The sequence below is a fragment of the Ixodes scapularis genome, unplaced genomic scaffold (assembly GCF_016920785.2).
Source record: "Ixodes scapularis isolate PalLabHiFi unplaced genomic scaffold, ASM1692078v2 PGA_scaffold0__279_contigs__length_252992795, whole genome shotgun sequence".
In the NCBI taxonomy this organism is placed as follows: Eukaryota; Metazoa; Arthropoda; class Arachnida; order Ixodida; family Ixodidae; genus Ixodes; species Ixodes scapularis.
The window spans coordinates 243,415,710-243,428,756 of record NW_024609835.1 but is presented as its reverse complement, the minus strand read 5'-3'; the positions used below and the strand labels follow the sequence as shown (position 1 = coordinate 243,428,756).

General features: G+C 47.6%; 1 non-coding gene and 1 pseudogene across 1 annotated transcript; both read right to left on the bottom strand.

Moving 5' to 3' along the window:
• Positions 1–7,767: 7,767 nt before the first annotated feature.
• Positions 7,768–8,364, bottom strand: LOC115328354 (annotated as a pseudogene).
• Positions 8,365–12,335: 3,971 nt separating this feature from the next.
• Positions 12,336–12,459, bottom strand: LOC115328364. The gene has a single exon (XR_003919930.1). It is a non-coding gene; the product is annotated as a U5 spliceosomal RNA (small nuclear RNA).
• Between the last annotated feature and the right edge of the window lie 588 nt (positions 12,460–13,047).

Sequence of the window (13,047 nt, the reverse complement as noted above, 5' to 3'; positions counted from 1 at the left end):
TGTGAATTTCAGTTTAAAATAGTGCACAACATTGCATTTTTTTTTTTCTGCAGGCAGCTCTTGGAGGCATCTTCAGGTTCAAAATTCAGTTGGAGAAAACCCAGAAACAATAAAACTAAAAGCATCCTAACAGCTCAGTGAACAGCTGCACCTGCAGTGCATTGTCCTAAAAATGTACAAAAAAAAATCCTTGGCTGCCCTCCTGAGGACGTCCTGAGGATGTCCTGAGGCCGGACAATCGGACGTTTTTAGTATGTTTCCAGGATCATTTGAAGACATCCTCAGGACATCATAATGTCCTCAAAAAGTTGCCCTCAGGACATCCTGGGGATGTTCAAGGGTTGTCTGGGCCCATTCAACAGCCGACATCCTCAGGACGTTCTCAAAAGGTACAAACGTCGACCTCACGGTTTTTAAGACGTCTTCAGGACATCCTGAGAACGTAAGTCGCTGGTTCATCCTAGAAATGTCCTTCCAAGGACTTTTTTAGGACAAAGGATACAAAGTTGGAGGTAATATATACGTCCTCAATTTGATTGCGTTTAAAAAAAAATTAATAAAATGGCGGTGTCATAGACAGTTCATGTTTACTACTAAACAAAATTTCACATGCAAATTAATACATGTAGCTGTGTAAGTTTAGGACGTTTTTAACTATAGTTTTGATCAAACAATTCTTTAATGAAACCAGGACGCACTACAATTGTTATTGGTTTTGTATTTGCGCAGTATTTCGAAATTCAGTTCCATTGGCAACATTCAATCTAGGTGGCGCAAGCTACCGCCTACTACAAGGCGTACCGCTATTGCAATTATCCACCCATCCGAGAGACCCAAGCAAGCTAAAGGCCCATACGCACATTCGAGTGTGAACGCGTTTGAGTGCGTTGCGGCGTCCTTCCGGCCAGAAGCGGTCGCTTGCGATGCGACGCGCGCCTTCCCGCAACGCTCCGTAGCGCGACGCAAGCGAGCAGAGACTCGCTCAACTTTCCGAAGCGTTGCGGTGCGTTCGACCAATTAGAAACCGAAAGAGGAGAGGAGGGTGACGCGTTCGCTCACGCCACTCGGCCGACTCGGCGAGACGTATCCGATTCTCCGCTCCCAGAACTTGATTTTTCGTTTTGGGGAGCAGTCGGGAGTGTATTTTCCAAGGCTGCGATGGTTCAAGCTTCACAGAACGTCGGGGAAGCCAGCGGGATTGTCCCAAGATCGAACACTTCGACGCTGCGCGGTGCGCTGCCATGTTGGCTTGGCTTTCGCTTACTATTGGTGAGCCGCTAGCGACGATAGCGCGTTCTTATTGGCTCTTGACTGAGGTTGACTGCGTGTCAACACAACTGTGCGTACAAGTTTGGCGCAAGCGCTCTTCGCAACGCAACGCGTCCGCTTGCCGCTACGGAACGCACCGCGCTAAAACGCGAATGTGCATATGGGCCTTAAGTCAATGCAAGACAGAAACAGAAATAGCCTTGAGGTTGATGATGGCTTGATAATGTGGATACTTGGGCTAGTTGGTAATTCGCGCTTGGATGGAAGAGCGCGGCTACAGTCACACTCACAGGCATACACGAAGGAAACACTCGCAGCGCTGATCTTCTTCTCCTTCGCCTGTTAATGAGAATATTTTGAAATTTTTGAACACCAGAAACCAAACAGCCAATAAACAGTTATAAATAAATAAATAATAAATAGATGACAACTGAATATAAATAAAACAAAAAAATTTAAAAAAATTAAGTTTAATTTTTTAATTATAATTTATTTTCTATTTTTTTAATATTTTTTTATATTTTTTTGTTTTATTTATTTTTAGTTGTGATTTATTTATTTATTTGATATTTACTTATTAATGTTTATTGGCTGTTTGGTTTCTAGTGTTTAAAAATGGTAAATGTCCTCCTTAACGGCGAAGCAGAGAAGATGGCGATTTGCGGAAGAAGAAATATATCACTGGGTGTTTAGTCAGCGCTGCGAGTCTGTATATCCGGGCTGTTCCATCCAAATTGATGATGGCAGCAATGCAAGGCAGTAACAAAGGTTAGTGGTTTTTTTTTTTTTTAATTTGTAGTATTTCTTTGAAATGGCGGAAAGCAGTCAACGGCAATTTCGGCGGGGAAGGTGCCGGCGCGTATTCTTCTTCTAGTTATGTTTAGTAAACAAGTTATGTAAAATATTGCGCAAGGACCTTGTCATTTTCAGAGCTAACGTCAAATGCATATTGCATTGAATATTCTTGCCCGGACGGTAAAATTAAGTAAGGCTGATTTTACATGAAAACTGACAAACTAACCTGACTTGGGAGTGGGAGAATGATACTATTTTCTGAACATAGTTCTGTCTTAATAAATGAAACTTTTGCTGTGTGGGTCAGATATCCGTGCATAATAGGCGTTAGCACTAAGGAACACAATATTCTGAAACATCTATTTTTATTGACATTAATTGTGATTTTTTTCTAGACCATCTTTGTTTTCTGCTGTGACTGCCACCACAAATCAATGTTTCAGGGGAAATGAGAGCAAATGTTCAGTGTGCAAACAATGGTTATGTGGAGACCATCATCCAAGTGTGGCTGCGTCACGCTGAGGAGAAACTGAAAAAGCTGCAGTCAAATGCCAGAGATTTTCGACATTATGGTAAGTTTCTTACATTAACTGTTTTATTATTAATGCTTATGGAATTGTTTTTCTCGATCCCGCTGACTATTCGGGCTAGTGCTGGCCAAGATGCAAAGCCAGACTGCATGTCTGGTGCAGACATTGAAAAAAGTCATGTATAACATTTGCTCTCCAATAAAGTATTTCTTGACAGGTATCTTTGTTGGCAATAATGAATGGCAGGATTATGCTCATACTTACAGGCTAAGAACATAGGGCAAGGAAAGACGCAGAGGAGAAAGCAGACGGGATGCTGGAGGGGAGAGGTTTTGTACTCTCCTCTTCGGCATTCCGTCAGCTTTCTTCCTCCTTTCCCTTGCCCTATGTTCTTAGCCTCTCACTGACTAGTAATCTAGATTTAGTGTGTGAATTGCAGTTTAAAATGGTACACAACAATGAATTTCTTTCTGCAGGCAGCTCTTGCAGGCATGTCAGGTTCAAAATCCAGTTGGAGAAAACCTAGAAAAAATAAAAATGAAAGCATCATAACAGCTCAGGGAACAGCTGCACCTGCAGTGCATTGTCCTAAAGAATGTACCAGAAATATTCTTGGGCAACGTTCTGAGGATGTCCTGAGGCCGGACAATAGGACGTTTTTAGGATGTTTCCAGGATCATTGGAGGACATCCTCTGGACATCATAATATCTTGAAAAGATTGTCCTGAGGACATCCTGGGGATGTCCAAGTGTTGTCTGGGGGTTGGACAGATCCATGTGGAGTGGTACAAAATGGGTTGTGGGGACTGGCAACCCGGACATATGTCTGGGTATCTGGTGGGGAACAATCGTTGCTTATGGAATAGGTTTGGGTAGGTGTGGGTCTGTAGTAGGCGCCATGCGATTTCCTCCTGCCGGGTTAATGTAATGTGTGGGGGAGGAAGAGTTTTGCGCTGGGAGCGGTAGTATTCTGTGAAATTATTGAAAGTGAGTAGGGAGTCTGGGGTAAGGTTGGTGCTGTAGTGTCCGGTGCTAAATTCCTCTCTCCTCGTGTAATGCCCGGTGGGTTATTTCTCGGGAGGGCGCGTGTGGGCTCTCATTACCGCGAAGAGAAGCGTGGCCAGGCGTCATACCATGCGGACCGGTGGTAGAAAGGAGGGGTCTAGGGGTGATAGAATTCGTAATGTTAAATGGGAGAGGGAGTTTCTGGCGTATGCTCTACATGCCGCTTGTGAGCCGGTGATGATAGTGCATAGGGCCTCATGATCCTTGATTGTGTGATATAATTGTGCTAAGGCCAATGCAATAGCTACCTTTGCCGAGGTGGTGGTGGGGAGCTTGCCTCGAAGGGAGGCCATTGCCCTGTCCTGACCGTTTGAATCGCAGACGGCTATGCTCGTATATTTGAGTGGAGCAGGATATTCTGCCACGTCGGTGTAAAAGTTACATGGGTCGTTTCCGTGTAGTCGTTGGAGAGCACGTACTCTGGCCGCTCTCCTTCTCGCTTTGAGCTCTGGGTGCATGTTTCGTGGCAGTGGCATTACCCGTACCCTGGCAGTGATTGCGGGTGGGGCTGGCCCTACTTTGATCGTGTGCTCTTGGATTTCGTAGCTCTTATAGCCGAGTCTGCGAAGGACATGTCGTCCTGTTTTTGTGTAGTTCATACGGGTGCGTTGTGCGGTTGGGTGGGCTTCGATCAGTTCCTGAATACTAATGTGCAGGCCGAGTTGGAGTAATCGTTGGGTTAAGGTGTACGGGGGGAGTTCAAGGGCCGTTTTAATCGCTGTGTGGAGAATTATGTTGACTCTATTTAGCTCCGTGTGGTTTAGTGTGTGGCATGGGGCGTGATATACTATTCGGCTGATGAGAAGTGCTTGCACAACCCTAATGGTATCGGTTTCTTTCAGGCAGCCTCTTTTGTTGGCGACTCTGAGTATGAAGGGGACTATTTTAATGTATTGCTTCTTTAGCAGCCGCACGGTATGGGTGGCTTTCGCATTGGCTGGGAGGTGCAGGCCAAGTATCCTTAGACGGTCGGTTTTTGGTAGGGGGGTGCCTTCAAGGTGTATGGTGATATTGTCTGTAGTCTTGTTCCGTTCGTTAGTTTTGCGTGCTCCTCGAATGAGCAGGAGTTCCGATTTTTCAACTGCGTAGCTGAGTCCTGCTGCTATAGCGAATTTCTGGGTGGTGTGTACTGCTTTCTGGAGGTTGTCTTGTATCTGGCTGTCTGAGCCCTTGCTGGTCCATATGGTGATGTCGTCGGCATGGAGTGCGTATTGGATGTGGGTGTTTTGGCGAGGACATTAGGAAGCTCTGTCATGGCAATGTTAAAAAGTGTTGGCGAGAGGACTGAACCTTGGAAAGTACCAATTCCCGTGAGCAGGATTGGGTCGGATCGATGCTCGCCGATCCCCAAGGTGGCGGTTCGGTCGGATAAGAAATCCCGTATGTATTCGTAGGTCTTCTTTCCGCAGTGGGATCGGGCGAGGCCTTCCAGGATAGCGTCATGTGAAACGTTGTCAAAGGCTTCTTTGAGGTCAAGAGCCGAAACAGCCCTTGTCTGTGCCCCTCCTGGGTGGTCGAGAATGTCTTCTTTAAGCTGGAGAACTATATCTTGGGTGGATAGATTTCTCCTGAAGCCGAACATGGTCTTTGCGAAGAAGTTGATGACTTCAAGGTGTGGGGTTGGAGTCGTTTAAGGACTATGTGCTCCGAGAGGTTTCCTATGCATGACGTGAGAGATAAAGGGCGAAGATTCTCGATGGAGAGAGGCTTGCCCAGCTTGGGTATAAGGGTTATGTCCGCATGTCGCCATTCTTGTGGCAGTGTACCAGTGTTCCAGGCCTCGTTGTAATAACCCGTTAGGGCGGTGATAGATCCGTCGTTGAGATTTTCTTAGCATTTTGTATGTGATGCCGTCTTTACCTGGTGTCGTGCTCCGGGTTAGGTTTGTAAGTGCGCTTTGAACTTCGGATTCGGTGATGTCTGTGTCGAGGGGCTGTGTGGCTTCTCTGTGCGGGTATGAAGAGTATTAGGGTTTAGGGCCAGTTGCTATGTAACGTTCTCTGAGAGCGTCCCATAGCTCATTTTCCTTTCATGTTTTCCGGTGAAGGACTTTGGTGATTGCGTGGAATGTTACCGTCTTGGTTTTTGTTGGGTCTATGAGGCTTCGGAGAAGCGTCCAGGTCCGTTTGGTTCCGAGGGTTTCTTGGAGATGATCACAAAGTTTCTACCGGTTGGTTTGTGTGAGTTCCTCGGCATACTGTTCTGCCTCTAAGGCGACCTTTGCAATGCGTTTTCGGAGTTTTCGGTTGTGTTTGCGAGTTCTCCATCTCCGGGTGAGTTTCCTGCGAGCTTCCCACAGGCGAAGTAGGTCTGGGTCTATAACTGGGGCTGCGCTTCTGGTTTTCACCTGCGTACTCACTTAGTCAATGTCATTTTTAAGTTCCTTAATCCATTGTGCTAGGGTTGGGTGTGCTTCTGCCGTTTACCCCTGCGGGGTGGTCTTAGCTATCGGAGTGCGCCCCAGTTAATGAGTCGTTGTGTGCGTCCGTGGCCCCGGCAGATCTGGGTCTGGATCTCAGTCTCAAGAATGTAAAAGTCGCTCCCAAGGTTTTCTTGGAGGTTTGTCCAGGTACATGGCTTTTGTGCTCGCACGAGTCTTAGGCTCGGGCTCGTGTCGTGGTTTACGCTGTTGCCTAGCCTTGTCGGCTGGTCAGATTCGGTCAGGAGGGTGAGCTGGTTCGTAGAAATAGTCGTACCTAACTTCCGTCCTCTTACCGTCTCATGTTCGTAGCCCCAGGTCGGGTGTGTCGCGTTGAAATCCCCCACTATAAGGAAGGTGTTTTCTGGTAGGCGGACAGTTCGAATCTCGTTCAGGAAGATGTTGTCGAAGGTGTCTCTCTTGCCACTCTTGGGGGGACTATAAATATTCAGTACAAAGAGCCTGGTTCCTCCGCGTTTCTGGGGGAGGAGCTCAAGAAGGACATGTGGGATGTCTACGTTTCTGTCCATGGTATGCTCTATGACGGGGATGTGTTTTGCGACCAGAGCCGCTACTCGCGGTGTATCTTCGTGGATTGTATTCTGCAGATATGTTTCGTATCCAGACAGGTGGCGGGCATAGTTTGTTTCTTGAATTGCTATGGCGTCGGGGCGTTGCGTGTGGGTGCTGAGGTATTGTGTGAGGGCTCCGCGTTTGCGTCGGTACCCTCTACAGGTCCATTGCCAGATTCGTGTAGAGATCACGGGGGCGGTGGGGGGAGAGTGCTTTTTGTTTTGTTCCCTAGTGTTTGTCTTCGTGTTGGGGCTGGCTTTGAGAGACCTCGGATTGTGCCGCTACAGCAGGGATACAGGACGCTTCGGTAGTCGGTCGTTTGTAAGGGTGTACTCGTCTCGCTTCGCGATGATCGCGTTCACCGTGTGTGTCGGTGTGCAACGGGAGATTCGGCTCTGCCTGAAAGAGCTTGATTCGAGGCTCGGTCAGAGCGGCGTAAATGAGTTGGGGGAGTTGTGGTGCAATCTGCTATATTATTTGCTGTTTCAATTCCTGTATGTCCTGTGTTATTTACTGCCGTATTTTTTCGGAGGGTGTGAATTTCTCCTCGCGTAGAGTCTGTCTGAGTGCTTCCTTGAGCTCTTTTATGGGTTGTCTAGTGAGGCCCTGATTTCTTCTCGGAAGTTCTTTAACTCCTCTTGAATTTCTCTTCGGAAATTTTGTAGGAATAGGGCAAAATGTTTTTTGGTTTGAATGTGTCTGAATCTGGTTTTGCTCTCGTCTGCGTGTCGGTTGCTGTCATGAATGCTCGCATTGTAATGATATCTCATATAGGGTCCGGTACTGGTGTGTGGGGGAGGGAGTGTTTGCAAGTGTGGGGACGTAAAGAGGGTTAGAAGGATGCGCTGCCCAGCTTACCTTCATTTCGTTGCGGTCAACCCTGGGGAGCGTGGGTTTCTGTTTTCCCCTTTGGGCCGTTCGCTGCGACTCTTCGCATGCGACCTGGACCTGGAAAGAGAGAGAGAGAATAAACTTTACTCAAATCGGCCCAGCAGTTTTGCTTTAGGGCGAACGGGATTTATTCCTGCCGACGTGTTTTGGGCGTTCTGCTGGTGGGCTTTGCTCGTGGCAATCTTGCGGTGTGGAGTCGGCCAGGAAGATGAAGGAATTAGGATCTTACCAGGTGTTGCTTGGTAGTTTCGGCCATTGAGGGTCTGCGTTTTTTGGTGGCGGCGGTGGCGGTGGTAGGGGTGATTTTTGTCGTCCTTGCATTTGTTCGTGTTGTTTCTTGTTGTATGGTCCTCTCTGTCGGGCCGGGCAGCGCGGGTCAACCGCTGGGTGTTTGCCGCCACAATTTACGCAGAGCAGTTTGCACTAATGATGTTCCATGGCTCCGCCAGGTGTTCCGCAGGTGGTGCCTCGACTCTACTCTGATTGCGGGCATACGTCGGTGCGATGTTCTAGGCCTAGGCAAACGCCGCATATTTGTTTTCTGGGCTGGTAGGCTCTGCATGGGTATTCTCCGCCCGACAGGTGCACGTAGTGGGGTACTTTGAGTCCCTCAAATGTGATGATAGCAGTCTTAATCTGTCCCACCATTCGGGCGTACAAGATGTTGGTCCCGGGGCCACGTAATTCCTCAGTGAGTGTCTCGGCTATAGGTGTGGTGTCTACACCAGAGGTGATGCCTCTGCATGAGTTGTCGGGGACTGCACGGTATGCTGTGACTTCGTATTGGCTGGTTTCGAGCGTTAGCGCCGAGATTGGTTGCATGCGGGAGGATGTCTCCAAACTTAGTCTCTAAATACACTGCAGAACGAGTATTTGTGGTTTATAATCCTTTCTTCTTTATCTAATTCGACTTTTCCGATGTCGTCTCTCTCCCCTTCCTTCGTGTCATATGTTCATCCTCCCTAAAAAAAAAAAAAAAAAAAAAAAACACGACAGAAAAGATGGGAGGGGAAAATGTTTAGTTCAGTCAAATACTTTACTAGGGGGAATACATTCCACTCTGCTCATTTGCATTAGAAAGAACGCCTACAGCGCCGCTGACGGTGTGGAGGTCCGCGTCAGTCCACGCGCATGTGCACGTGGATGTTCGCGGCGGCCGCGGCGGTGTCGTCTCCGCGAGGTGCGTCGATGCACGAGGCACGTGCAACGTGCAACCCTTGGGAAGATTACGGCGGCACAGCGCAGCAAAGTATTTGGCGCAGCACTGAGCTATACTTTGGTTCACCTTATCTGCGAGCGAAGGCAAAGCTAAAAGCGCGAGAGCAGCGCTTTTCGTTTCTGCCCAGCTCGCGCGCTCGAGCAAAGCCTGAACGCGCGGAGCTTTCGTGCTCGCGCTTCCAGCTTTGCCTTCGCTCGCACATAAGGTGAAACGAAGTATATTTACCGCCCGGTAGCCGAGACCTCCACGACGATAAATGGCTCTCGCCAAGCCCAGAAAACCTGTCCGCGCCGAAGCTATTGTATTTGAGAGGAGTGGAATGTATTCCCCCTAGTAAAGTATTTGGTTCAGTTCAGTTTCCATTTCCCTTTTTTCCTTTCTTCGTGTTGTTCCTTCTATGCCAGCCATCGATGTCATCGCCGTCCAAACACCTGCGACGCTGCCGAGCGACACGCGCCAACAGCGCGCGCTCGGCTGCGCGCTTTGCTCTTCGCTTGTTTACCTTTTCTCCTTTCCTGCTTCAAAAATTAAACAGTTTGCACTGTTACCGTTCATTCACACTGGAAGCGGATCCGTGTTCCCAAAGCGGTTGCGAACGCGGTTGTATAAAGATCCACTACAATTGCACGCGCACTTGGTGTCATCAAGTGCGCGTGCAATTAAAAAATAAGGGTCAATTTACTGTACTAATAACCACTGCATTTTTTTTAAACTTCATACTTATACATTGTACCTACTCCCCTCTCTAATGCCTTTGGCCCTGAGGGTATATGAAATAAATAAATCAATAAATGGCACTTTTTCTCCGTATGTAGTTGACGTGCTTGCCGCCAGGGGCGCAACCACCTCAGCCCACTTCACCCCGCTCGGAGAGTCCCTTCGAGCTGCTTTGTGCTGGTGTTCGAGCTTCGTAGGTTGTTATTTTGGCAACGGTTCCTCAGAATACTTCTGATTAACCATGCAAAGACAGTCACAGACAGGAACGAAAAATCAGCAGGATATGTCCACAAGCCCTCGAGGAAGCACTTTAGGCTGTAATACGCACTGTGAGAAAATTGTACAGACTACTACACCCTCGTCTAGAGCAGCTGACCGATTTTATGTGCTGCTTATGAAATGATGATGCAGACCACGTTAATAGATAGATTCGGCCTGCTTACATTTCACGAGAGTGTACAAATTATTGATCATTTAAATTTTCTCCACGTACAAGGGGTCCGTCTCCTCCTGTTCTTGAGTTGCGACAGAAGTCCCGGAGGTAAAGACGAGTATAGTTTTTTCTCAATTTCATTCGCTGTCTCTACTTACTACTTTTTACTCCCGAATAACTCGGAGATGTGCGTGAAATATTCACCGTGGTCTCATCAGAAGCGCATTAGATAGTGGCTGAGGGTCTAAACGTAAGGATCAGGTGTCAAAGGCTACGAAAATCTCGGCCGCATGTTGCGACAGCGTTGAGATACACTGTCAGACGTGCTTTGTGCAAACGGCAGAGGGTAGCCCAGGGGTGAGGTGACAGCGCCCCCATCGAATTGCGGCGGGAGGTGGCGATTGCCCCCATTGCAAAGGCCGTAAGAAGAGAAACAGAGCGCGCTCTTCCAGTCCGGCCGCGCTCCGACTCGGCTGGTCGACGCATAGGCCGCCTCAACAATCGGTAGGACAGGTCAATGGCTGCTTACCTGATTTACTATCGACTGATCACAACGAACAGACTTGGGGAAGGTGCCAACTACACGGATAAATAAATGTGGCTTTGAGGGCGCCATACCAGTTGACATCCTACATTTATTGAAGCGAGCTGGGAAGCAGGCCGTGTCCGGTGAGAAAGCACGCAGGTGGCACGAGTATGTCACGCAGCGTGTTGCATCGATAGTGGTATGACCGCAATATTGTGACGCCAGAGCGAAGAAACGCGTACACCACGGGAATTTCGCGACATTTATTGTCACAAGAGCGAACACTAAGGGAACGAAGGGGAAGCATTGGAGTAGGGTAAGCTTTCGGTGGTCTCGGCGGGACGTCATTTTTCGAGCGAAGGCATAGAGCACAGGGAACACGACTGTACAATTCTCACATCGTCACACACACACACACACACACCGTATAAAACCGTGAACATATATTTCTTTATCTCCTTAAAAAAAAAACGGTACTTCAAGCTGAACATTGCGACACTGAAACAAAACTGTTTTCTCTTTGTTTTTCTCTTCCTAGAGTTAAATGCTCCCACGCTAAGTTGACCATAATTTCGAATTTGACTATATATGCAAGTCCCACGATGGCGTCTTGCAACTGAAGGAAACTAAACAACGAGGCTAGAAAACAAAAGCTCGGCTCCTTGGCACTGAGTGCCGTGGAGCTGAGCTGAGCTGAGTTGAGCTGAGTTGAGCATCACGAACTTGTATTAGTTTTAATCTGAAGAGTGCGTGAATGCTAAACGAAAGGAAAACCGGTAAGGATAGCCTCCTTGCTCATCCCCAGTTCATCGAAAAAAATTGAGGCTCGTTTTCGCTCCTCGCGAACATACCCGTGATCGCTGACAAATATCCCAAAATAAACAGCTCACTGCAACAAGTTCACGATATTGTAAGCTGAACAGCGCTTGATTTTGATACTTGAAAGAAGTGTCGAGTTATTTGACACTAACACCTATTTCTCGCGGCGAATGATTTGAACCTGGGGAATCCTAAACAATTCACAAAATTTAGTATTGTGATCTGAAAGTAATGCAGCTATTGCCAAAAATAACAATTAATACTCTCTACCATCGTGACCCATTAGGTTCTGCTGTCACAAGAATTTAATAGGAAACTAAAGCCATAGAAGAAGACAAACACAGCGTGCCTCTCGTCTGTTCGAATCCCCACTTGACACAGCAGGTTGTGTGGAGATGACGAGAATGCATATGATTAACCAGATTCCAAAAACACAACGAGTTTCCATGGAAAAAAGAAAGAAATAAGAGAGCCGCGCTCGCACGATCTTTCCGCGGTTAGGTCCCCCCCCCCCCCCCCCCCCCCCCCCCCCCCCGAAGCGAAACAGCCCGCGGCTCGCATCTGTCGCCCGTTCTGACGGTCCATCGACATCCCGGCACCAGCGGCCAACGGGTCTCGAGGCTCGAGTTCTGAGTTAGCGAGAGCACGCCCATACACGCTGAAAGAAGCAAAGAGAAAGTTACGATAACACCGACAAAGCTATTAATACCTTCAATACACCTTCACCTTTATTTCACGTTCTTAATTATATAAACCGTATTCGTTTAAAACAAATTAACGTCTCCCCACGTTTGCTGCGAGCACAGCAATAGGAAGCAGTTCGCCGAACCGGACGGAAGTAGCCGAGACATTTAATCCCCTGGTTTTAATTTCAAACCGGACATATATGTGAGGAAAACCGATGTAAATGTGGCCGCGGTACAGGGTTCAAAGTTCGCTTGATAAGCTCACTCCTGTTTATCTCAGTTTCACTTCAAATACAGTTTTGGCTCTTTCGGAAGCATAAATTGTCACAAGTTCGTATCAAGATAAACAACAAGTGTCATCAATATTTCTGAGTTTCGATTTCGATTATTAGGCTACTACAAAACGGTAGCAGCCTTTCAAAAATTCCCCTATAGGCCCATTGAATGCACCTCCCCACGGTAGTCTTTAGTAAAATTCGAAAGGCTCTTTCGTTGATGTGAGGAGAGGCATGAGCGATACCTGACAAGGGACGGAAAAGAAGAAGCCAGTCGGAACCGGCCGCTTAAACTCCGCAGTGATGGTCTGTAGATTAGCTATTTGTTACTTTCACTGATCATAAAAAGCACTATATGACATACTCCCGTCTTGTATATCCGACTTAAACACTAGCTCTTATGTGCAATATCCTACTATACTGATCCCCTTCATTCTACACGGTTTTTATTGATAATGCAGAAGGATAAAGTCAGGTGTAAGTTATCCCCATCATCGAGACTTCGCCACTTCGCCACTTCGCCGCTAGATGTATGGATGGATAGATGAATCATAAGGGCTGTACCTTTTATAACAGGCAGTAGCTTGCGCCATCTAGCTTATATATTAAAAACAAAAAGTATGACTGCTGCCTTCGCCCTTTTCAGCGTATTTTACTTCCCATCTGCAAATCTTTAACTGTCACCATACAGTGTGGGATAAAGAAACTAAAAACATCACCCTCTGCCTTCACCCCTCCCCCCCCCCCCCCCCCCCCTCACGGCGAGAGAGTCACGAATTTTCCTCTGGTCGAATGTAGTCGGCGTTCCCGGAACACCGGGCCCACTGGGA